This window comes from Scyliorhinus canicula, chromosome 14 (assembly GCF_902713615.1).
Source record: "Scyliorhinus canicula chromosome 14, sScyCan1.1, whole genome shotgun sequence".
Lineage (NCBI taxonomy): Eukaryota > Metazoa > Chordata > Chondrichthyes > Carcharhiniformes > Scyliorhinidae > Scyliorhinus > Scyliorhinus canicula.
Window position 1 is genome coordinate 111,567,395 of NC_052159.1, and position 24,681 is coordinate 111,592,075.

Below are 24,681 nucleotides of genomic sequence, written 5' to 3' on the forward strand. Positions count from 1 at the left end.
GTGACAGACAAGAGTTTAATGACATCAATGGCATTTGTAGAACCTGCCTCGAATAAGTACCTTATCTAGAATTATGTCCAGAAGGATGAATATTACATTAGCACAGTCACATAATAAGGTTTCGACACAGTTGCTGAGAGAAAATATATCCCTTCCTTAAATCTAGTGGCATAATGTAAGCAATTTTTTTATTATTACTGATGAAAGAATTACATATAACTGAGAAGTACTGTGTGGTAAAGCAATGAATAGGTCTCTGGGTTGGTTCATTTTCAAGTTCATTCCTACGTCATTGTTAATTTGAAAAATAGGGAGGACATTCCATTCCTCTGCATTTATTTATATTGCAGCTTTTATCTGGATTTATTTCTCCTAAATTTACAGTTGCACCAAAGCAAACATGAATCATCCGAGTGGTGCGTTGTCAGTCTAAAGTGAAACAAACTCCCACCTGGTTGAAACAAGCTGTGGAACAGTCTCACTTGATTTGCTATATCTCTCTTTTCTCGAGTTGCATCTCACTTACAGCATGACACCTGCACATGGAAGTCTAGTGTATCTAAAAACAAATAGATTAAATCTTGAAACAAACCAAAAGAGGTTATTTGTTTGATGCGACTGGCGATTATTCAGTCCCTTTAACATCTGCTTTCACTTAACATTCATTTGAGGCTAGAGATTATCAATGGAGATTAATAACAGGCAACCACCTCAGGGTTCCTGTCACCTTCCTCTCGCTTAACATGTGTGTTAGCTCTCTTGCATAAATAGTCGACAGAGGAACACCAGAAAAACGCACCAACTATTTGTCTGTTCTTACCACTGATTCATTTCAAGCCATTAATCTTTCGAGATGGCAGTCGATGTATCACTGTTTGTGTTGATATTCTTTAGCGATTAATCTATTACGAATTCTGTACTGAGGAATGGAACGGAACAACGTCAACGTGTATTTAAATGAATGTTTAAAACAGAGAGAAAAATTATGCCTCGAGGTTCTTTACAGTGGCAAAATTAATTGATGCTGATCCAGAGGAAGAGATGTTAGGAGAAGAACTTAAAAGAAATGTGATGTAATAAAAACTTTTTCACACAACGAGTGGTTCGGAATGCACTGCCGGGAAGTGTGGTGGAGGCGGTTCAATTGTAATATTCAAGAGGGCATTCATTTACTTGAATGGAAACAATTGTCTTGATTAACCCAAAAAAAGACTCAGTGCCATTTTGGGTGAGTTTGGTGGAATGTTTTGTGCCAGCTGTGAGGGAGGGATCACGACCTTTATTCAGCCACACTCCATGCACAAAACCGAGTCCCCATTGAAACTCACCATGCCTGACTCCCTAGCCATCTGATTCGCCAGACTTGTGCCTCTGCTGCTCACTGCTAACAAGGGGGAGCAGCTTTTAAATGCTCTCTCACTGCTCACTCCTTGTCAAGACACGAGAATGGCAGAGCAGAGACCTGCTCCTAACCTGGGGGATGCTGACCTGGCCAGGCTCCTCGATGCAGTGGCTGAGAGGCGGGCATCCTGTACCCCGTGGAGGTTGGAGAATCTGCAGCAGGGTCAGTAATGCCATCTGGGAGGCAGTGCCATTTTCGCGAGGACATGTCACAGGTGCCGCACTGTCTGTCTGTTGAGATGCAGTCTTCTGCGGCATATGCTGTCCGTCAGATCAATGAATGACCAACAACACCTGTTGACCTTGGCTTCTGGCCCCCTTCTCAATCTTATGGGTGGCTGAGTCTTGATGGTGTGCGGTGGCCTCCTGCACATGTGGTACCATCTCCAGTTGGACTTGCTGTCTTCTTCGGCATCTACCTGCCTCGGATTCGAAAAGCAGAACAAGGGCAACCAATGTGGGATCAACACCAGCATTCATTTTTGTATCTACATAGAATATAGAACACAGAAAAATACAACACAGAACAGGCCCTTCAGCCCACGATGTTGTGCCGAACTTTTGTCCTAGATTAAAAACAAATTAATCTACACCCCATCATTTTACCGTAATCCATGTACCTATCCAATAGCCGCTTGAAGGTCCCTAATGTTTCTGACTCAACTACTTCCACAGGCAGGGCCGGTTTTAAGCCTATTTGACCAATTTCATCAAATTGGGCCCCGCACCTTAAGGGGGCCCCACGCCAGCGGCGACAGAGTTACCGTTTGAAGCCTTTTCTGTATTCTAAGAGGAACTATAGGGTAGTTTTTACTTTTGGGGAACGCACCGCATTACCGTCGACAAATCCTTCAGCCCTGAGCCGCCAAATCCTTCCGTCCGGGTAAGTAAGTTTCAAAATTTTAGTATATCAAGCATTTAATGTTTTTTTTGTTTAAGTTTTGTTTTTTTTGGTTAAAGACGAGCATACTACATGAAATATAAACAAACATAAATTTTTACTTTTGTAGAGTAGGGGCCCCGCCATCAATTTTCTAATTGGGCCCACAATTCCTAGCACCGGCCCTGTCCACAGGCAGTGCATTCCATGCCCCCACGACTCTCTGGGTAAAGAATCTACCTCCGACAACCTGTATCTTCCACCATTCACTTTAAATTTATGTCCCCTTGTAATGGTTTGTTCCACCTGGGGAAAAAGTCTCTGACTGTCTATTCTATCTATTCCCCTGATCATCTTATAAACCTCTATCAAGTCGCCTCTCATCCTTCACCGTTCTAATGAGAAAAGGCCTAGCACCCTCAACCTTTCCTCGTAAGACCTACTCTCCATTTCAGGAAACATCCTGGTAAATCTCCTTTGCACCTTTTCCAAAGCTTCCACATCCTTCCTAAAATGAGGCGACCAGAACTGCACACTGTACTCCAAATGTGCCTTACCAAGGTTTTGTACAGCTGCATCATCACCTCATGGCTCTTAAATTCAATCCCTCTGCTAATGAACGCTAGCACACCATAGGCCTTCTTCACAGCTCTATCCACTTGAGTGGCAACTTTCAAAGATCTATGAACATAGACCCCAAGATCTCTCTGCTCCTCCTCATTGTCAAGAACCCTACTGCTAACCCTGTATTCCGCATTCATATTTGTCCTTCCAAAATGGACAACCTCACACTTTTCAGGGTTAAACTCCATCTGCCACTTCTCAGCCCAGCTCTGCGTCTTATCTATGTCTCTTTGCAACCGACAACAGCCCTCTTCACTATCCACAACTCCACCAATCTTCGTATCGTCTGCAAATTTACTGACCCACCTTTCAACTCCCTCATCCAAGTCATTAATGAAAATCACAAACATGAGAGGATGCAGAACTGATCCCTGCAGTACGCCACTGGTAACTGGGCTCCAGGCTGAATATTTGCCATCCACCACCACTCTCGACTTCTATCGGTTAGTCAGTTCGTTATCCAACTGGCCAAATTTCCCACTATCCCATGCCTCCTTACTTTCTGCATAAGCCTACTATGTTGAACTTTATCAAATGCCTTACTAAAATCCATATACACCACATCCACTGCTTTACCTTCATCCACCTGCTTGGTCACCTCCTCAAAGAATTCAATAAGACTTGTGAGGCAAGACCTACCCCTCATAAATCCATATCTGGAAGGAATTTGAGAAGGAGAGAGCTAACATTCAGTTAGATCTTTCATCCTGGGATCCTCATATCTCTATACCTCCCCAACTCTTACTATAACTGTCCCATATTCTCTCAGAGTTCCCTCCAGTGGGCCTGTTGTGCTGGCAAACCTCGCCTGCACACTCACTCCCAGCCAGATCAGAATTACTTACATTGCGGAACTCTGTCAGCAAATTTAGGGAGGTCGGGTTCAGCTGTCCTCCGCTTATCCAGACACTGACACTTTGTCGCGAGAGGGCCCTCAGTGGTGAAGCCCTGCTCTTTACTGTTTGAGTGTTGGCAGCTACCTCAATGGTGCTGATACTGCTCGAGCACAGGCACACTGTTCAGGCATCAAAGCTTGCAGAACATCCAGTTCACTAATCATTCTCTAAGTCAGGGTACCTGTTCCTTCAAGGAGGCACTTGAGAGTTCAGGAGTGTGAAGTGCTCTCTCAACCAACAAAGCTACTGACGCTTTTGAGATGGCCTTCAGCTGTGAAGCTAGAGGCTGCTGACAGTCAAAGGAGCTGAAATTGACTTTCATGAGGCTCTGTTATGGGAGAGTTTGGTAGGACAGAAGGTCTGTAGCAGTGGTTGCCCCTGTTATAGGTCTCCACAGGATTTAAAGAAGGATTGAAGGCCACACAGATGCAAATCCCCTCCACCCTCTCAACCCCCATCCTGGCCTTCTCCAGTCCCACCTCCCGAACAATTCCAGCCCTCCTGAAGCCCCTCCCACCCTACCCGGAGCACTAGGGCAGATGTCCTGGTGCCCTTAAGCTGCACGCTGGTAAATAAAGAGGGATACTTACCTCCTCACTGCCCCTTGATAGTCATTTGCCAGGTTCCCATTTTTGTAGAATGGTACTAAACAATGCTGTGGAGTGGGTTCTGACATTCAGTTAGATCTTCCATCCCAGGAGATAGATGAATTTGACTTCAATCTCACAAATGAGATTGAAATGAATGTAAATTAGGCTTAATGAGCTTCTCGCCATTTTTGAGCGAGATCCAGCTCTCACCAACGGGAATAGGCCAGATGAATAGCAAATTGGTTCAGACCCAGCTCAACTCTCACTTTTGGCCCTTCCCGCTAATCCCCTGGTGCAACGGGATCGGCACCGGGCACAATGGGGTGGGTCAATTGTGCCCGACGTGCAGAGCTACGGCAAAAAGCAGGGAAGTGGCACTAAGTCATGATGTACATTCGGAGAATCGGTGCAGACAGGATGGGCCAAATGGCCTCCTTCTGCCCATAGCAATTCTGTAACAATTCTGTGAAGAGAAGGAAGGGGCAGAGGTTGAGGGAGGGGATTCGGGACTTTGGGACTTGGACAACTGATGGCACCCCACTTAAGGTAGGGCGAAGTGGGGACTGGGGGAGGCAATCGGGGTTGGAGGGGTGGGTGGTTGTACAAAAGACAGCCATATGAATGGGGAGTTTGAGGGAAGGTTTTCAGATCTTGGCGCATGATAGGGAGAAGCAAGGCCATAAAGTGATTCAAAACACATGGGCATTACATTAATATCCAAGTACTAAATGCTCAAGCTAGTTTGTTCAACCAACATTATAGAGGCTAATTGGGCAGGATTCTCTCAGCCCGGGGCTGGGTCGGAGAATCCTCGCGACCGGCGCGAATCGAGCCACGCCGCCCTGACGCTGGGAGGAGAGACCCCGTCGCAGAGCGGAGAATCGCCATTGGCGCTGGCGTGTTCGGCGGCAGCCCCCCCCCCCCCTGCCGATTCTTAGCCCGGATGGGCAGAGCGGCTGTAGCAAAAAACCCGAGTCCCACCAGCGCCGTTTTAATCTTCTCTCAGCCGGTGGGACCTCAGCTTGGAAGGGTCCAGGAGCGGCCTGTGGAGGGGGGAGGAGGGGATTAGCCCCTGGCGGGGGGAGGGGGGGGGGGCTCCGTTGTGGCCTGGCCCGTGATTGTGGCCCACCAATCAGTGGGCCGGCCTCTCGGGCTGGGGGCCTCCTTTCTTCCGCGCCGAGCCATTTAACCCTTCGCCATGTTCTTCGGAGGCGGTGCAGTGAAGGGAGACACTGCACATGTGCACATTGGTGCCACAGCGCATGCGCGGACACTGCGGCGCCCAGTTGACACCGGGATCAGCAGGTGGAGTGACGTGGGCCGCTCCAGTCCCGTGCTGGCCCCAGTAGAGGCCAGAATTGCTGATCCTGAGGCCATGTTGACGTTGTCGAGAAACACAACAGCGTTTTCGACGGCGTCAACACTTATCCTCAGGATCAGAGAATCCCGCCCACTATATGGAGAATATAAGACCAGGATCAACAGTTTACATAAAATAAAGGTGCTGAGGTGAGTTGTGATGACCTGCTTTTATGACATTCATTACAGAAATGTTTATGATTTAAGCCAATCACTTCTAAGAAATGCATTCCCATTTTGTTTCTGCAATAAGAGTAACATAAACTTTTGCCAACATCAACCATGATGAATAGAGTTGAAGTTGCAGATTGACATGCACTGTGCCTTTTGTGCAACAAATACATTTTACAATAATGCTATTAATATCATATATAGAAAATAAAATGAACAGCTGGTTCTATCGAAGCAGAGATCACAGAGCATAACCACCCAGAAAACAATACAACAGGCACTGTTTTGAGGTGTTTAAATGATTTTCTTTATCACTGATTTATTTCTGATTATTTTTGCCATCCAGGAAGTATGATAAAGACCAAATCTGACTCACATGGCCAACAACTTAAAAATGGCTACATGGAGAGGGCAAGATCCACAGTCTTTTCATTTTGTAGATGGTATCGTGGGCTGGATTTTTCCAAAAACAAGGAAGTCCTGTCACTGGTACTGAAAGCTGCTTCTGAACTGGTAGGCCCCATGTGGGATTTTATTATCCAGTTGAGGAGAGACTGGCCAGCTGCACAGAGACTTGGTACGCCATTGAGAAAGGTGGCTGCTGCTGAGATGGAAGGGTTGAATGAGAGAGTGCCTTCATGTTGAGACACCGGTTGCAACCAGGTATGCCACATTTATTGTGCCTCAGGGAGCTGAACCCTCCAGCAGTGGTGAGGGAAAAAACATACCCAACATCATCCCCATGATGGTGGCCGTCTTTGCGTGTGTCTGCATCAAGTTGTGCGTAGACCCTCAGTACGTCAACACCTAGTGTGACTATGTGCTTAAGCTCTACCTGCCCTGATGTTGTGAAGCATGAGTCTAGCCACATTGCTGCAAAATGCTCCAAGTAGCTGGACTGCACCGCACCACCTATCACTCGTGGAAAAGTTTAAATGGTGAAACTTTTTTGATCACAGGCCCAACAGGCCGAGGTCTGCACGTGATGTCCTAGAGACCCCAGTGGAAAAGGAGATGGTGGATCATGTCAGGTTTTTCACTGAGCATCATGTAAAACTCATCTTGAAGAACACCTCACCACCAAAACATTCAAACAAGCACCAAGACGTAACTTGACTGGTGGGGAGAAAGATCCTTGCTGTCAGATCCTTTCTACGCACCCATTCTTCTACACTTCCTGGGTCCGTATCCCTCTATTCCCATCCTCTTCATGTATTTGTCAAGATGCCCCTTAAATGTCACTATCGTCCCTGCTTCCATCACCTCTTCCGGCAGCGAGTGACAGGCACCCACTACCCTCTGTGTAAAAAACTTGCCTCGCACATCTACTCTAAACCTTGTGTCATGTGAGATACTTTTAAGAAATGGATGTTTAATCAAGATATCTTTAAGAAATAGAGCAACTCATATTACTGAAGTGATGTCAGAGGGTGGGGGGAGCTGAGCTGAGCTCACTACTGCTTTTTGGGAGTTTTAGTTTCAGTTTTGAGGAAAAGAGCTTGGGTGTGTCTGTGTTTTGCAAAGAGCTGGATCTGCAGCGATCCCTGCCAGGAAAGACTATTTCTGAATCATTTGGGTGATTTAAACTCATAATAGTAATGTCTTTAACCTGATGTGTTTCTGTTTAAAGGTGTTAAGACTTTTGGAGGTTTGAAGGAACATTTTGAGGGATTATTTAGTGTTGTATTATTTTCGGTGTTATCTTTGAAGTAAGGGGTGGTAAGTGATCCAATGTTTATTTAAAAAGGTTAAGTTGAATTCATGAAATAAACATTGTTTTGTGTTTAAAAACCCACGTGCCATAATTGTAATACCACACCTGGAGACCAAGCCGTGTGCTTCAAAAGCAATAATACATTAAAGGGAGAGGTTGGTTGAACTCCATGATACATAACACTTGCCCCTCGCACCTTAAACCTATGCCCCCTAGTAATTGACCCCTCTACCCTGGGAAAAGCCTGTGACTATCCACTCTGTCTATGCCCCTCATAATTTTGTAGACCTCTATCAGGTCGCCCCTCAACCTCCGTCATACCAGTGAAACAAACAGAGTTCATTCAACTGCTCCTCATAGCTAATACCTTCCGTACCACACAACATCCAGGTAAATCTTTGCTGCACCCTCTCTAAAGCCTCCACATCCTTCTGGTAGTGTGGTGACCAGAATTGAACACTATACTCCAAGTGTGGCCTAACTAAAGTTCTATACAGCTGCAACATGACTTGCCAATTCCTATACTCAATGCCCCGGCCAATGAAGGCAAGAATGCTGTATGCCTTCTTGACTACCTTCTCCACCTGTGTTGCCCCTTTCAGTGACCTGTGGACCTGCACACATAGATCTCTCTGACTGTCAATACACTTCAGAGTTCTACCATTCACTGTATATTCCCTCCCTGCATTAGACCTTCCGAAATGCATTACCTCACATTTGTCCGGATTAAACTCCATCTGCCGTCTCTCCGCCCTAGTCTCCTAATGATCTAAATCCTGCTGTATCCTCTGACAGTCCTCATTGCTATCTGAAATTCCACCAACCTTTGTGTCGTCTGCAAACTTACTAATCAGACCAGTTACATTTTCCTCCAAATCATTTATATATACTATGAACAGCAAATGTCCCAGCACTGACCCCTGTGGAACACCACTAGTCACAGCCCTCCAATCAGAAAAGCACCCTTCCATTGCTACTCTCTGCCTTCTGTGACCGAGCCAGTTCTGTATCCATCTTGCCAGCTCACCCCTGATCCCGTGTGACTTCACCTTTTGTACCAGTCTGCCATTAGTGACCTTGTCAAAGGCCTTACTGAAGTCCACATAGACAACATCCACTGCCCTACCTGCATCAATCATCTTTGTGACCTCTTCGAAAAACTCTGTCACGTTAGTGAGACACGACCTCCCCATCACAAAACCGTGCTGCCTCTCGCTAATACGTCCATTTGCTTCCGAATGGGAGTGGATCTTGTCTCAAAGAATTCTCCCCAGTAATTTTTTCTAACTTTGAAAATGTTGATCACTTCATTTCGAATGACGTCTCAATAAATAGCAGAAAACAGTTGGGATTAAGGACGTGCCTGTGGAGCTTCAGACGTCAAGCCACATTCTTGAGATTTTGATGGCATTATTTAAACGCTGTTATTGCTGAAACGTAGCTGGTGTGTTCAAGCCCTGAGACAATCAACCAAAATAATAGCATAAGAAATAGCACAAGTTGACTGTTAGACCCTTTGAGTCTACTCTGATATTCAATATATTCATGGCTGACTTTTCACCTCAACCTCTTCCTGTACTGTCCACATTCCCTTGATTCAATGAGTGTTCAAAAATGTGTGAATTCCTACCTTCAATATACTACTCAAGAACTGACTATCCACAGCTCTCTGCCGTAGAGAATTCCAAAGTTTCACAACTCTTTGAGTGAACAAGTTTCCCTGCATCTCAACGCCAAATGTCCGACCCTTTACTCTGAGATGATGATCCCGTGTTCTAGATTCGTCAGCTGGAGAAACATTTTCTCAGTGTGGTGAATGTAACTCCGTAATACACACTGTATTGTATATACATGAGACCATGCATTTGTAAGCGGAAAACCGATGCGGTGGGGCGGAGAATCCCACCCATTCTCCTGCCAGAGGTGAATTGTATAGATTTACACTCCTGAATCCCGCCCCCGCCGGCTGCCGAATTCTCCGGCGCTGGGGATTTGCCGGGAGTGGGAATCGCGCCGCACCAGTCGGCGACAGCTTGCAGCGCCTGATGGGCCGAAGTTCCGCCCATTCTGTGCAGGTCCCGCCGGTGTAGACTGGAGTACGTTCCTTGCCAGTGGGACCTGGCTGCGCGGGTGGGCTCCGGGGTCCTGAGGGGGGGGGGGGGTGGGGGCTGGGTGATCTGGCCCCGGGGGGTGCTCCAGTGGCCTGGCCCGCGATCGGGGCCCACCAATTCGCGGGCGAGCCTGTGCCATGGGGGCACTCTATTCCTCTGCGCCGGCCATGTAAGCCTCCACAATGCCCGGCGCGAAGGTGAACCCCCCCTGCAGATGCGCGGGGATGATGACAGCAGCCGCTGATGCTCCCGCGCATGCGCGGACTCGCGCAGGCCGGCAGAGTTCATTCGGCCTCGACTGGCGTGGCGCCAAAGGCCTTACACGCCGGCTGGCGGGGCGCAAACCACTCCGGCGCCAGCCTAGCCCCTGAAGGTCTGGAGGATTCTGCACCTTTGGGGCGGCCCGACGCCGGAGTGGTTCCCGCCACTCCACTGCACCATTTCTGCCTGTCCTGCCGATTCCCGGAGAATTCCGCCCCTGCTGTTTACATTAAATCACGTCCATTGACAGGATTGGTAAAATCTTACCCCATGTCTCAGTAATCCCTAATGTGAGAGTCATCCTACGATTGCCTCCAGCTCTTCAGTTTTATGCTGGACACTGTATTGCTGGACCATGATTGAGCTCACTTTTAAGAGGATTTCCTTTCACTTTATGTTTACCCATCTTTTAAGATTCCCATTCTATAATTCCATTTATTCCCTTTCTCTTATTCTCCTCCCTTCCTTTGAAGGGCTGAAAGGCTTGCTCCTGCTCTTATCTTCGATCCTTTTAATGTTGTCTTGCCCTGTTTTGTTTACATTTAAATTTCTTATATTTTGTATAAATCCATTCCCCCTACTAGTTTTAAGATTTTTCCATCTCCCTATTTACCCATCTCATCATGAGTAATGCAGGGGTTCAGGTGGAGCCCATCCCACCAGTATAAATCCCTCCTGTTCAAAAACTGGTGCCAATGTATCAAGAAAAAAAAACACCGGGCGGGGTTCTCTGACCCCGGAGCCGGGTCGGAGAATTGCTGGGCCTGGCGCGATTCATGCGACACCACCCCGACGCCAGTCACTGGCCACTGCTGGTCACCGGCGGAGTTGGCGCGGCACCAGCCAGGGGCCTTGCTACGCAGCCCTGCTAGCGATTCTCCATGTGGGATGGGCCCAGTGGCCGCCAAGATAGCCCCAGACCCGCCGGCGCTTGGCCCGCGATCAGGGCCTACCGATTGGCGGCCCGGTTTTTCCTGGTGGGGGCCTCTTTTACTCCGCACCGGCCCGTGTAGCTCTATGCCATGTTGTGACAGGGCCGGCGTGGAGAAGGCACCTAGCGCATGTGCGAGTTCACACCGGTCGCAGCCGCATGCGCGAATTCGCGCCGGCCACAGCATGCATGCGGAGACCCGCGGAATCTGTTTGACGCCGGTATCAACAGCTGGAGCTGCGTGAGTTGCTCCAGTGCCATGCTGGCCCCCTGTAGGACTCAAGATCACTGTTCCTGGGGGCCTGTTGATGCCGTCGTAAAATGTGACGGCGTTTACGACGGAGTCAACACTTAGCCTCAGGATCAGAGAATCCCGTCCCCCCTTTCCCATCACAGGCCTTTGGCCATTTGTTAATTCTCCTGATCTGTTTTTTCCTGTACCAGTGTGCTTGTTCAATAATCCAGAAATTCATATCCTTGAGGTCCAGTTTTTAAATTTAAACCCTAACACCTGATACTCTTTTGGAAGGATCTCCTCCCTGTTCCTCCACATATCGTTTGGTCCAACATCAATCACAACAACCGAATTTACACTCTCCCTATCCAAGTTCCTCTCCAGCTGCTTAAGATATCCCTTACCCTGGCACTGGGTAGGCAACACGCCTTCAGGATTCTCATTCTTGGCTTCGGACAATGATGTCCATACCCCTAATTATAGAATCCACTATGACTACCACATTTGCATTCTGCTTTTTCATCAGTGCCCCGCCTCACCCGTCCCCAAGTCCTGACTTCTGAATCATGGTGTCATGGTCTGCATCATGGTTGTTCTTCCTCCAGCCTTTCTCCTTGTACTCACAGTGAAGGAGCACAGTGTACCCATTGGACAGGATCAGTTTCTGCAGGATCTTTTTCTCAACCTCTCAATAAAACATTAAAAGAAATTCATTGCAGCATTGCTCTAAGTGTTAGAAATGTATTAACACGTTTGAATATTATGCCCGGTTGGCTGTTTGTAAGGTTGTAATGAACAATGGAATAAATTGGGCACGATGATCTTCCTGACCGAGAAGGTGATTGGTCAGGACCCCACTCCCGGCGATATTGTGCAAAGCTGCCTGGAGTGTGCGAATACACCCGCTTAGTTGCCGGTGATACATTTCTATTGAATTTACTTTTTTCTTAACCTGTGATTATCACAGCTGCTTCTCAAAACTGTCCAATCTCATCATCCTGTCCAGTGCCACCTTGGCCAATCTGTCACAGGCATTTCTCTGTTGTTTGAATCAATATCACGCAGCTTCACGTAGTGCTTCATTAGTCCTTAAAATGGTCCCGCAATGACCCAGTAATGTCTGAACATCCTGATTGAGAAATCTGTTGTCATCCAAAGTTTCTCCCAGTGGAACTGTGATGTTATTACCATCGTCTCAACACTATTCGATCTTCCATGTTTCCAACCCTTGCAACTGGAATGACTGATGGGATGCAGTTAACGTGCTATTTTATTTGATATGCATGACGTGACTGAGGTAGGGCAGGATGAACAGTACTGTGGCTGTGGAAGGAAATGAGTATTGACAGGTGTCCAAACAGTTACTGAGGTTTATAAATGAGCAAGTTTAACTGGTTTGTGGTAGGCGTATGCATCTATAGTCAAGACTTTCCGAGTTGCAAATTCTCTGTAGAATCGGCTCACCCAGCTGCATTACTCATTATTCATTTTCCACATGTATTTGAGTTGTCATTTTGTGTATTATCAGGGTCGCTGGTGCCATCAAACGCTCCAAGACCAATCATAGCATGGCTAGCAGGCTTATCCATATGTGAATTATGAGAGTTTACCATAGGATCCCTCCCACTCGTACACCTTTGCGATATTTTCTGTTTTTAAAGAAATATTTCACTTGCTTTTGCAAATTAGACTGCCAAATAAATGGTGGTTGCACTGAGTCTGGTGATGTTCCATGCCCATTAAAATTTGGAAGTTGACTGTACCAAATGTCAACCTGGGGCAACAGGGTAGCATGGTGGTTAGCATAAATGCTTCACAGCTCCAGGGTCCCAGGTTCGGTTCCCGGCTGGGTCACTGTCTGTGTGGAGTCTGCACGTCCTCCCCCTGTGTGCGTGGGTTTCCTCCGGGTGCTCCGGTTTCCTCCCACAGTCCAAAGATGTGCGGGTTAGGTGGATTGGCCATGCTAAATTGCCCGTAGTGTCCTAATAAAAGTAAGGTTGGGGGGGTTGGGGGGGGGGGGTTGTTGGGTTACGGGTATAGGGTGGATACGTGGGTTTGAGTAGGGTGATCATGGCTCGGCACAACATTGAGGGCCGAAGGGCCTGTTCTGTGCTGTACTGTTCTATGTTCTATGTTCTATGTAAACCAGTGTCAGCTTAACTCAGCTGCAATGCATTTGCCTCTGGGATATATGGATTCCAGCACCATTCCAGGAAATTATCCAAGCAACACTTCAATGTATCACTGAGGAAGTGTTACATTGTGGGAAGTGCCATCTTTTGGGTGAAATCTTTAACCGAGGCCCACCTTTCTGCTCAAGTGGATGTCGACATTCCGCAAACATGAATAGTTTATGGGGACATTCGTCCGCCAATCAACTGCATCGAAGTCAGATCATTCGATCATTCATTCATTTGCTGTATTTGAGATCTTGCCTGTGTACAGATTGACTGCTTTGCTTGCCGGCGTAACAACAGTGACTGCATTTCAAATATAAGTCAATAGTTGTGAAACATTTTGAACTGCCCTGATAAGTTAAAAATATGTAAGTCAAGTTTTTTACGGTTAGCATAATTATTTTTCGATCCCATGCTCACAAAGTAATGAAAACATGTATAATGTTTCTCTGAGGAACATTCCTGACCTTAGATTCTTTATAAATTACAAAATTGTCACAGTGCACCATTCAGCCCATCGTGTCTGCACCAGCTATCAGAATAAGCAACTCATCTAATGCCATTCCTCTGCCTCCTCCCCATTTTCCTGCATATTCTTCATCTTCAGATAACCATCTAATTCCCTTTTGAATGCTTTAGTTTAATCTGCCTCCACCACACTCTCAGGCAGTGCATTACAAGACCTTAATCACACACTGTGTGAAAATATTTTTCCTCATGTCACTTTTGCTTCTTTTATCAATAACTTTAAATATGTGCCCTCTCATTCTTGATCCTTTCACGAGTGGGACAGTTTTTCCCTATCTACTATATCCGGACCCGTCGTGATTTTGAATCACCTTCCTCATTCCTGAAACCATTCTCATAAATCTTTTCTGCACTCGCTCTGATGTCTTGCTATCCTTCCTAAAGTGCAGTGCCAATAACTGGACACCATACTCCAGCTGAGGTTGAACTAGTGTCTCATACAGTCTTGACATAACCTCCTTGCTCTTCTACTCCATGCCCCTATTGTTGCAGTCTATGATACTATATTCATTATTAACTACTCTCTCAACCTGTCCTACCACATTCAGTGACCTATGAATATATACACCCATGTCCCTCTCCTCTTTCACCTCTTTTTGTATTGTACCCTTTATTTTATATGGTATTCATAAATTCATTTTACCAAAATGAATCACTTCACGTTTTTACGCTCTGAACCTCATCTATGTCTATGTCATGTTGATGTTCTACACTGTCCTCCTCACACTTCACAATATTTCAAGTTTTGTATCATCTGCAACCTTTGTAATTATGTTCTGTCCACCAAGATCTAGGTCATTAACATATATCAGGAAAAGCAAGGGTCCCAACACTGACCCCTAGGAAACTCCACTGCAAACCTTGCTCCAACCCAAAAGACATCCATTAATCACTACTTTTTGTTTCCTGTCACTTAGCCAATTTCTCATCCATGTTACCTACCTCATTTGTAGAACATGCAGTGCAGTAGAAGGCCATTCGGCCCATCGAGTCTGCACCGGCCCACTTAAGCCCTCACTTCCATCCTATCCCCGAAACCCAATAACCCCTACTAACCTTTTTGGTCACTAAGGGCAATTCATCATGACCAATCCACCTAACCTGCACGTCTTTGGACTGTGGGAGGAAACCGGAGCACCCGAAGGAAACCCACGCAGACATGGGGAGAACGTGCAGACTCTGCACAGACAATGACCCAGTGGGGAATCGAACCTGGGACCCTGGCGCTGTGAAGCCACAGTGCTATCCACTTGTGCTACCGTGCTGCCCATTATTACCATCCCTTTTATTCCTTTACTCCATTAATTTACCCCATTATATGTTGTTGATGAAATAGACCCACACACCTACATGGAAGTCCAGTCAATGATTATGTTATATCTTTTTTTGATATAAATTTAGAGTACCCAAATTAATTTTTTCCAATTAAGGGACAATTTAGCGTTGCCAATCCACCTACCCTGCATATCTTTGGGTTGTGGGGGTGAGATCCACGCAAACACGGGGAGAATGTGAAAACGCCACACGGACAGTGAGTGACCCAGAGCCGGGATCGAACCTGGGGCCTCGGCTCCGTGAGGTGGCAGTGCTGACCCACTGTGCCACCGTGCTGACCTCTTGATTATGTTATGTCCTGCCACTTCTCTTTGAGGTTAATTTTAAGTCACAAAGCCACGTAAATGGCAAAAACAGTGTGGCCGGAATACTCTGGTCATTGGGATTCTCTGTTCCCACAGGCACTGCACCCCGCCTTTTCCCGGTGGCATGGGCTGGCTTCAATGGGAAATCCCATTGACAAGGGGTGGGAGTGAAGAATCCCGCCATCAGTGAACGGCGCTGCCGAGAAACACACGGCTGCGGAACCAGACAATCCAGCCCAGTATTAGCAGCAATGGTTGCTGGTTGGGTGGGGGTAGGAGGAAGATGGATCAGAGACTGGCCCTGTTTTTGGTGACGAGGTGAATCAAAACACCATGCCAAAACAATGCAGCCAATTGTCCAGGGACTCAGTATTATTATTCCAATTTCAACCTCTGCCAAAATCTGAGTAACTAGTTTAAATTCCTCACCAAGCTGTTATTATATAGTATATATCACCAAAAGCTTGGGTAGTCTACATACTAGAGCAATGGTTCATACAAGGGAAGGATCCAAACTGAAGGGTGATCATTCAAAACAAAATGAGATGTACTTCTGTCAGATGTAAGGCAAACCATAAATCAGCTTTGCTGGCAACACCCACATTATCCCTTTTCTGCTTCCCTTTACTTTGGGCATACATGTAGCTCAGCACATTAAACAAGGTGCAGCAGTTTTATTTCAACTGGCTGCAAATGAGGTTGAATGCCCGTCAGCAAATTATAAGACAGTCGTCCAAATTAGCTGGGGTTAGATGACATCATAAACCACAAGAGCTTGAGTGTCATTTGAGCTGCTTAACTGGATTACTGCCTTTAATTTACATGGATGCATCTGGTTTTTATTTGTACTGTGTACGCTAAGCTGTGAATCTTTTGTGCAAAAAGTAGGTTTGTTTTGTTTTCCATCGACAGACGACAGATTATTTGATGCCTTCCTTTGCAGATAAAAGTATCTGGCACCGGCACCGAAAGTGTGACTTTTTTGGGGGATTGTGTTCCTATGCCGATTTTGGTCCCTGCTTCCTCATTTAAATGGTTGGGAATTCAGAAGTTGCAAGCTCACATTCTCCCATTCATCACCACAGGACTGGTACTGCTCAGTGAATGTGCCCAATTGGGAAGATAGCCCTGGATAATATTCTGAAAAATTAGACACATTAGACACATAGCATATTAATGAAGCCATGGCTAGGCAGGGCCGGTGGGGAGCTGATTAACGAAGGTATAAGGAATGTAGGTATGGGGTATGATTGCCAACCAATCAGCAGTTTCTTCTCATACAGTATTAATTGATTTCCCCTTATATTGGCATTCTTACAAAGTGTCCTGATGAGTATAAGATAAAAAACTTTGGCACATCTCTTCTTTTTTCATCAATACTCAAGTTGTGTGCCACCACATGGCTTCATATCATTTTGCAGCCTCTTCTCAACCTACATTCCCATTGAGCTGTGTATCATCAGTAAACTCTTGACCTCGATATTTAAGTCATTAATGTTGATATAAAAGCTGAGGTCCTAGCAGTGTTCCGAGCGACACTTGGCCACAGACTTGAAAATGTCCCCTTTATCTCTAATTTTTGCTTTCTATCTGTTAACAATTTCTCTATCTGTGCTGATATATTACCTGAAACTCTTATCTTGTCTTTTAACCTTTTGTGTGACATCTTAGACACACAGATACATAGAAAATCGGAGGAGGAGGAGGCCATTTGGCCCTTCGAACCTGATCCGCCATTCATTCTGATATTGCTGATCATAATTGAGAATCTTTTGAATGTTGGAGTATCCTGCATCTGTGGTCCCCCTTTATCTACCCTCCTAGTTACTTTTTCAAAAGCCTCTAATAAATTTGTCAATTTGTATGCTTCAAGCGGAATTGGCACCTCAGTGCCATTTGGTTCACTTTAAGGCAGACTTGGCCTGGGCCATTGGAAAAAGGGTGGGATTTTCCAGTCATTCCCATCCAAATTAAATGGGCATTTTGCTTGTCCATCGAGTTCTCTGTCACGCCCAGGATGATTCCCACTGCGAGTGGGACCAGAAGAGTTCCATGTTGGTTTTTGATATCAACCCAAATCTATTTAACCACCAGAATAAAAGCAGCTTTCACCCCTTCATTCTTGGCCGAATCCAAATCCAAGTTCCTGAAGATAAGCGGCGGTATTCTCTGGCTTCCCAGCCTCTCGACGGTGGGAGGTGGCGCCCGGTTGCTGGCGGCAAATGGGAATTTGCATTCAAGCCCCCCCACGTTGCCGGGAAACCTGTTGGCGGGGCAGCACTACAGCGGGACCAGAGAGTCCCACTGCTGGAGAATTCCGCCAAAATGCTAAAAGAGGAAGAATGCCATTCGATCCACCCGGCCTGCCAGATAGTGTCCCCTGAAGCCCCCCTCACCACCCCGAGACCACCACCCACCAATCCACCCAGCCCTCGTCGAAGAGCCCATCAGCCCATCGGCACGGCTCCCCCCCCCCCCCCCCCCCCCGACTGTGGCGGCACTGGACACAGTCTGCAGCCGCCATGCGAGGTTGATGAAAACTGAGAGCACAAGCGCCATCGGGGGAGAAGCAACGTCATGTGCCATAATCCTCGATGGCGCCATTTTGGTGGGGGTGGAGCATCCAAAAACAGGCACCGCTCCCAATCCGGTCATAAACAGGGATTCTCCACCCAATCACTGATTATGATATCAGTATCGGGCAATGGAGAATCCCGCCCTTGGTTCTCCCACCGGAGCCCTAGGTTGCCTGGGTGCCTCCCCCCCCTGCCCCCAAGTCCAGGGGTGACCCAACCTGCCCTCCCGCAGGGACCCCTGTAATAGGGACTGCCCTCAGGGACCCTGTAATAATGGGATCCCTGTAATAGAGGGACCCCCCCAGGGAACCCCTGCCTAAAGGAACCCCCGCCATAGTGTGGTAATATGCATCATTGTCAGTACACAAGAGGTTAATGCCGATACACTACACCTAGATAGACACTAGAGGGAGCACCAGAGACATCGTGACACACAGACATTCAACCAATAGGTCAGTAAGATAGGACACGACCAATGGGCAGTCAAGACACACACAGAGGTGACACTACCACTAGGGTACCACCCATATATAAGGACACAGCGCATATGCTCTTTCTTTTTCCAGTGGAGACACTTAGTGAGTACAGACAGGGTTGATTGAAACACATCACACGCACCACGTGGATTGGAGCAGACGAGTTAGTTAGTCTGAGTAGCTAAAGCAAGATTAACAGGGGAGTGAAATCCAAGTAGGAGAATCGTTAACAGTTTAATAAATGTGGTAAAGCTATCTCCAAGTCTGAACCTTCCTTTGTCAGAGCGAACATCAAGGAAACAGCTTATGCAACGTCAAGAGCATAACAAAACACACAGAGCTCCCACACACACAATACTCCCCCCCCCCCCCCCCCCCCCCCACATAGAACCCCCTCCCTCCCAGAAAAGGAACCCTTCTCTGGAAGCTAGGGAGCAGTTGAGACAGGGGCTGTGAGAAGCATAATAGCTGTAATATATACGTTGCAGCCAATGTGTCCACTTCTCAGAGGAGTACAGCTGTTTCTGCATCTGGTTCCCACAGATCCACTGTTGCCATCCATTCATGGCTTTGGAGAAGTGGTTTGTGATTGACAGCTCGCAAAAACCATCGGCAGCTTTGATCCATTCATATCTCTTTGCGCTTCAGTGGCCTCAGTGGTGCTGCCTGCTTGGCACTGCCAGCTGGCAGGGGCACTGCCAGGGTGCGAAGCTGGCATTGTTTGCATGGTGGTGATCAGGCCGGGGAGTCCTGTGTGGGTGTTGTGGGCTGCGGGGGGCCCAAGGAACACCTTATCACATTGGGGGCCTCGAGAGATCGGGACCCCATTTAAAAATGGCGTTTCGATCTCTCGCTGCACCAAGAACGTCCGGAGAGCGGGGCTGCTCAGTGAAGAAAATGGAGCTGAGTGCGGCCTCAGCCCAGATGGGCGTTAGATATTTCTGAGTGCTGAGAAACACCCGGCTAATCACGCGAGCTACGGGACTCTGTCCCATTCAGGTAGATCGCACCCATTATATTCCCAATATTGGAACTTCTCAATTTCACATTCCAGAATTAAGATTAAGATTTTTCATTCTCTGGAGTGTTTTTATCTGCAGAACATTCCAAGGCTAGAGGATTAAAGTGTTTATGGGCCACAATTTCATGATGAAGTATTTTGAAAGGAACTTTTACAACGTTTAGCAATAGATGAAGCATGGTAATACAAGCAGCCATGTAATCAGATCATTGCGTTGGTATTTGTAATATTTAATATTAAGATGGCATTACAGAAATTCATGCCGTCAATTTTTCCCCAGCTATTCTATGACTAGATAATCCCCATTTCGTTAGCAGCAAGAACTTTAATATATTTTGATTTCTAAATTGCATTTTGAGTTGAAGTTGTTTTTATTGGTTGTCATTTCATTCCAAATGTTCTGAATTTTGATTGTTCAGAGTTTAGGCACATGCTTACACTCCTGTACTCAGTAAACAAAAATACTTCAACCCAACCCACTGCTGCTGTGAACATTTCTGAATGGTTTTGAACAGTCCTGAGGTTTGTATTGTGGTTCCAAGCCTGACACCTCGGGAAAGCCGTCATGAACTCGGTCGAGTTCAACGACGGCACGAAACGGCCCCGATTGCGATCGATTCTGGCCCCGGAAATGGGCTAGGAGCGGGGCCGCATGAAACACGGGGGGGAGTTGACGTCAGAAGCGCGCGACAACCGATTGACGCCCGATTGACGCCGCTCCGCATCGTAAAAGGGCGCGAGTGACCATAACAAGGGAGGGGGTGGAAATGTCGGAGCCACGGAGGGCTGCCCCGAGGTTCCGTGATACAGACCTTGAGACCGTCCTCGATGAGGTGGAGCAGCGCAGGGGCATCATCTGCCCAAGACGAAGGCATTGCCACCCTTCCAGCGTTGTGCGAAGGGCCTGGCGTGAGGTGGGGACGGCAGTCAGTGCTGTGGGGCAGACCCCTCGGTCTGGGGAGCAGTGCCGCAAGAAGCTCCACAACCTCACCAGGGCTGCCAGGGTAAGTGCCACGAGGGTGCCCCCGGGTCACAACCATCCCCCCCACCCATGTCCCTCATCACCCACCTCCCACCGGGCACGAGGGGGAGGTGGGGGGGGGAGAGTGAGTGGAGGACGGTTAACAAAGTTGTCACAGACCCACATGAGCGCTGCGACCCCCTGGAGAGATGCCATGGTGTAGCTGCAACTTTCCCCCCAACCTGTGCCAATATCTGAACGCCCTGCTGATACCTGCCGAATTGTCATGATCTATCTATGCCCCTCCCCAACAGGACAAGACTGCTCACAAGAGCCGGGAGCGCAACAGAACCGGATGGGGTTCTCCGATTATGCACCCCCTGACAGTGTTCGAGCAGAGGGCACTGGACCTTGCTGGAGGATCTGCCACCTGGGAGGTCGCGCAATGCGAGGTTGGAGGTGCAGAACCAAGTGAGACAACCCTGCATGACAACCCCCCTTCCCCCAGCCCATCCTCTGTCCCCTCACACTCTACCCACTGGACCCCCCATCCTCTGTGCCCTCACACTCTACCCACTGAACCATCCTACGCCCGGCCGAGCGTGTCTAACTAACCCTGTATTATTCTGTTCCCTAGGGCGTGCTGCCGAACATCCAGGCCCGTCTGGTGCCACACACAGGTGACCATCCACGACAACCACCGCACCCAGGGCGGCACGCCAGAGGGTGGCAGGAGGTCAGCCAGGAGTGCCATCCTCCAAATCCGGGACTCTCGAGCAGGACGCACAGAGGAACGCGACGCAGTCAACGGACTTACCTGACGCTGAACCAGACATGGGCCATGTGTGCCCTGCGCTGGGATCTGACTGGGACCAGGACCATCCTGAATTTCTGACGGACGAGGACCTAGAGCTTGCGGCACTGCTGTCTCCCACACCATCCACCATCCCAGAGACACTCACCTCAGTTGGCCAATTAAGTGATGAGGCTCCTTGGTCACGGTCTGGTGTGCACCACACAGCTGAGCCGGTACAGCAGGTGGAGGTCAGAGCAGTCGAGGGGCTGGACTGTCGGAGGGCAGCCCAGGCCCAGCATCCAGCTGCCCGCCAGACGTTTCCCGGGTTCCTGGATTTACTCGACCTACCTGGACAGCCGATGCATTTTGAAACCCAGGGACACAATGATGGGATGAGGGCCGTCTTCCAGCAGCTGCAGACGCAGTTAGAGGAGTCAAACCGCATCCAGGAGCAGGGAGTGGTGCCACTCATGGCAGCCACCTAGGCCGACACCGCACGGGTGGCGTTCACGGTCAAGGCAATGGGTGAAACGGTTTCGGCCATGGGTCAGGTTCTGCAAGGCATTGGGCTTAATGTGCACGCGTCATCCATGGCCCAGGAGAGGGATGCCCTCTCACAGGCAGCAATGCGCCAGAGCCAACATGACATTGCCAGCGCGCTACGGGCCCTGGCCGAGTCTCACCAGGTCATGGCCCAGTCGCAGCACGCCATGGCACAGTCCCAGCAGTCAGTCGCGGAGAGCATCGACCGCCTGACGCATGTGCTGGATGGCGTCGCGCACTCACAGGTTGAGGTCGCACAGTCCCTGGCGGGAATGTCTCATTCCCTGGACTCCATCTCAGCGAACCTTCGGACCCTGGTCGATACCGTTGCAGGCCTCCAGGACTGGCAGCGGCAGGTGTCGGTGGGGCGACGGGGCACCTCCCCGCTCGCACCTCCGTCCCACAGTGAGGCCCGGGGGCCACCGGGCTCCCCGAGGGAGGAGGAGGTTCCGGGGCCCGTCCCATTAACTCCATCACGGGACGTCCCTGAACACTTGGCCTCCCCCCGTCCCATCCCTGGTGCATCAGGTGGGCAGCGGGCCGAGCAGGGCGGCACTACATCATCCGAATGGCCCGCGGAGCAGCCTGGCCCATCAAGGCCGGGTCGCCCCAGGAAACGAGTGCCGACGGGGAGACATGTGATTCTCAGCAGTCCACCTTCACTCCTGCTGTACCATCTGGGGATTCACTTAGACGTAGTGGTAGGGCCCGTAAGGCAATGAAGAGGGACACATAGTAAGTTGGCACGGGTGAAGGGCACAGTTTAGTTGTAGGGGCTAGGGCATCTGGACTTAATATTTACCATTAAACTCACTATTGCACCTAACTTGTAAGACTGTGTGATTTTTCATTTGCCACGGGGATCGTGATGGTGACCGAGTGGTGAAACTTCGGTGCCAGGTGTGCAGTCCCTTCCCCCCACCTCCTCCCACAGCTACCCCACGCGGGCACATGATGGAGTGTCCCTGACGAACTCAGCGACCACCGAGATGGGTGTTTCAGCTATTGCCATGAGTCAGACTTTGTCTAATGACTCTGAGCTCACAGCTCATCGCAGAGCGGGCTGTCATCATTCAACGTGGCACTGATCACACCCGCTGACACAGCCATCAATGGCGTGCCATACCGTTGTGCCGCAGTGGTAAGGGTGATCTTGAAGTGGAGCAGTGTACACGGAGCGGGGGTGATGGTGCTGGGAGTTGTGTTCCATCCGTCTGCACGACGGGCGATGCAGGTGGTAGTGGTAGTGTTCAGCGATGCCGTCGCACGCGACGCGTGAATCTTGCAGCCACCAACGCATCGCGTGCCCGCTGTCCTCGCTGGTGCCATCGTGCAGCCTCCTGGACATTACCAGCACCCGGGTCGTGTCTGTGTGCTGCGCCCGACGCACCACCAACCTCCTCCACCTCCTCCTCCGTCTCCGTGTTGGCACCACTGCCAGTGGCTTCTCCCTCTGACTCCACCAGGGCATCTCCCCTCTGCATCGCGATGTTATGCAGCGCACAGCATACCACAACAGTGCGTGCGACCCTCTCAGGCTGGTACTGCAGGGCCCCTCCGGAGCGGTCCAGGCACCTGAACTCATCTTCAGGAGACCAAAGCAGCGCTCCACCACACCCCTGGTTGCTGCATGGGCCTCATTGTAAAGGGTCTCCGCGTTGGGCTGAGGCCTCCGTATAGGCGTCATCAGCCTAGACCTCAGTGGATAACCCCTGTCACCCAGCAACCAGCCCCTCAGCTGGGGGGTCCGTCCCTCAAACATAGCAGGGATGAATGACTGCGCAAGAATGTACGCATCATGCACACTCCCTGGGAACCTTGCGCACACGTGCATGATCTTCATGTGGGGGTCGCATACCACCTGGATGTTCATGGAGTATGTCCCCCTCCTGTTTGTGAACATTTCCCTGTTGCCTGCAGGCGGGCGCATGGGGACATGAACACAATCAATCACTCCCTGGACCATCGGTATCCCGGCCACGTTGGCAAATGCACGGGCTCGTGCTTCTTGATTTGCTCAGACCTCGGGAAAGGTGATGTAGCAGTCGGCGATGGCAAACAGGGTGTTGGTCACATCCCAGATGCACCTGTTGACGGATGCCTGCGATATCCCGGATAGGTCCCCGCTCGGAGACTGGAAGAGCCGGTAGCATAAAAGTTAAGTGCCACCGTTACCTTGACAGCAACCGGTATCGCGTGTCCTCCTCCCATTCCACGTGGGGGAAAGTGCGCCACGAGGTGACTGTATGTGCGACCGTCTCTCTGCTGAACTGGAGTCTCCTCCTGCAGGTGATGTCCGGCAGTGTCTCGAAAGAGATCCGGGCACGGTACACCCTAGCCCTCGATCGTCGCCTCTGGCGCCCTGGCTCCACCATCAATGTCTCCTCCTCCTCCTCCTCCCCCCCATGCTGCACGACATCAGTGCCCGCATCCTGTGCTATCCTCAGCGTTTGGGGGTCAATGTTCCCCTCGGCCTCCCCCTGGACATACTGGCCATGAGCGCCTGCGGCCTGTACGGCGACGACGGGCCACTCCGGGGCCATTCCCTCTGCTGCTGCAGCTGGCCCTGCATCCACTGTGGGATGTGGCTGTGGACGCTGCTGGATGTCCAACTGCAGTGCAGCGGCCCCAACCACTGTGCTGAACATAGCTGTTCTGTTCGAATACATTATGGTCACCTACAGAAGGGTGGTGGGGGGGCAGAGAAACGACATGTTAGACGGTGGTTATTCGACACCTCGTCAGCCGCCTGCCACGGGATACCTGTGTGTCCTGGTGGCCTGGTCGCGC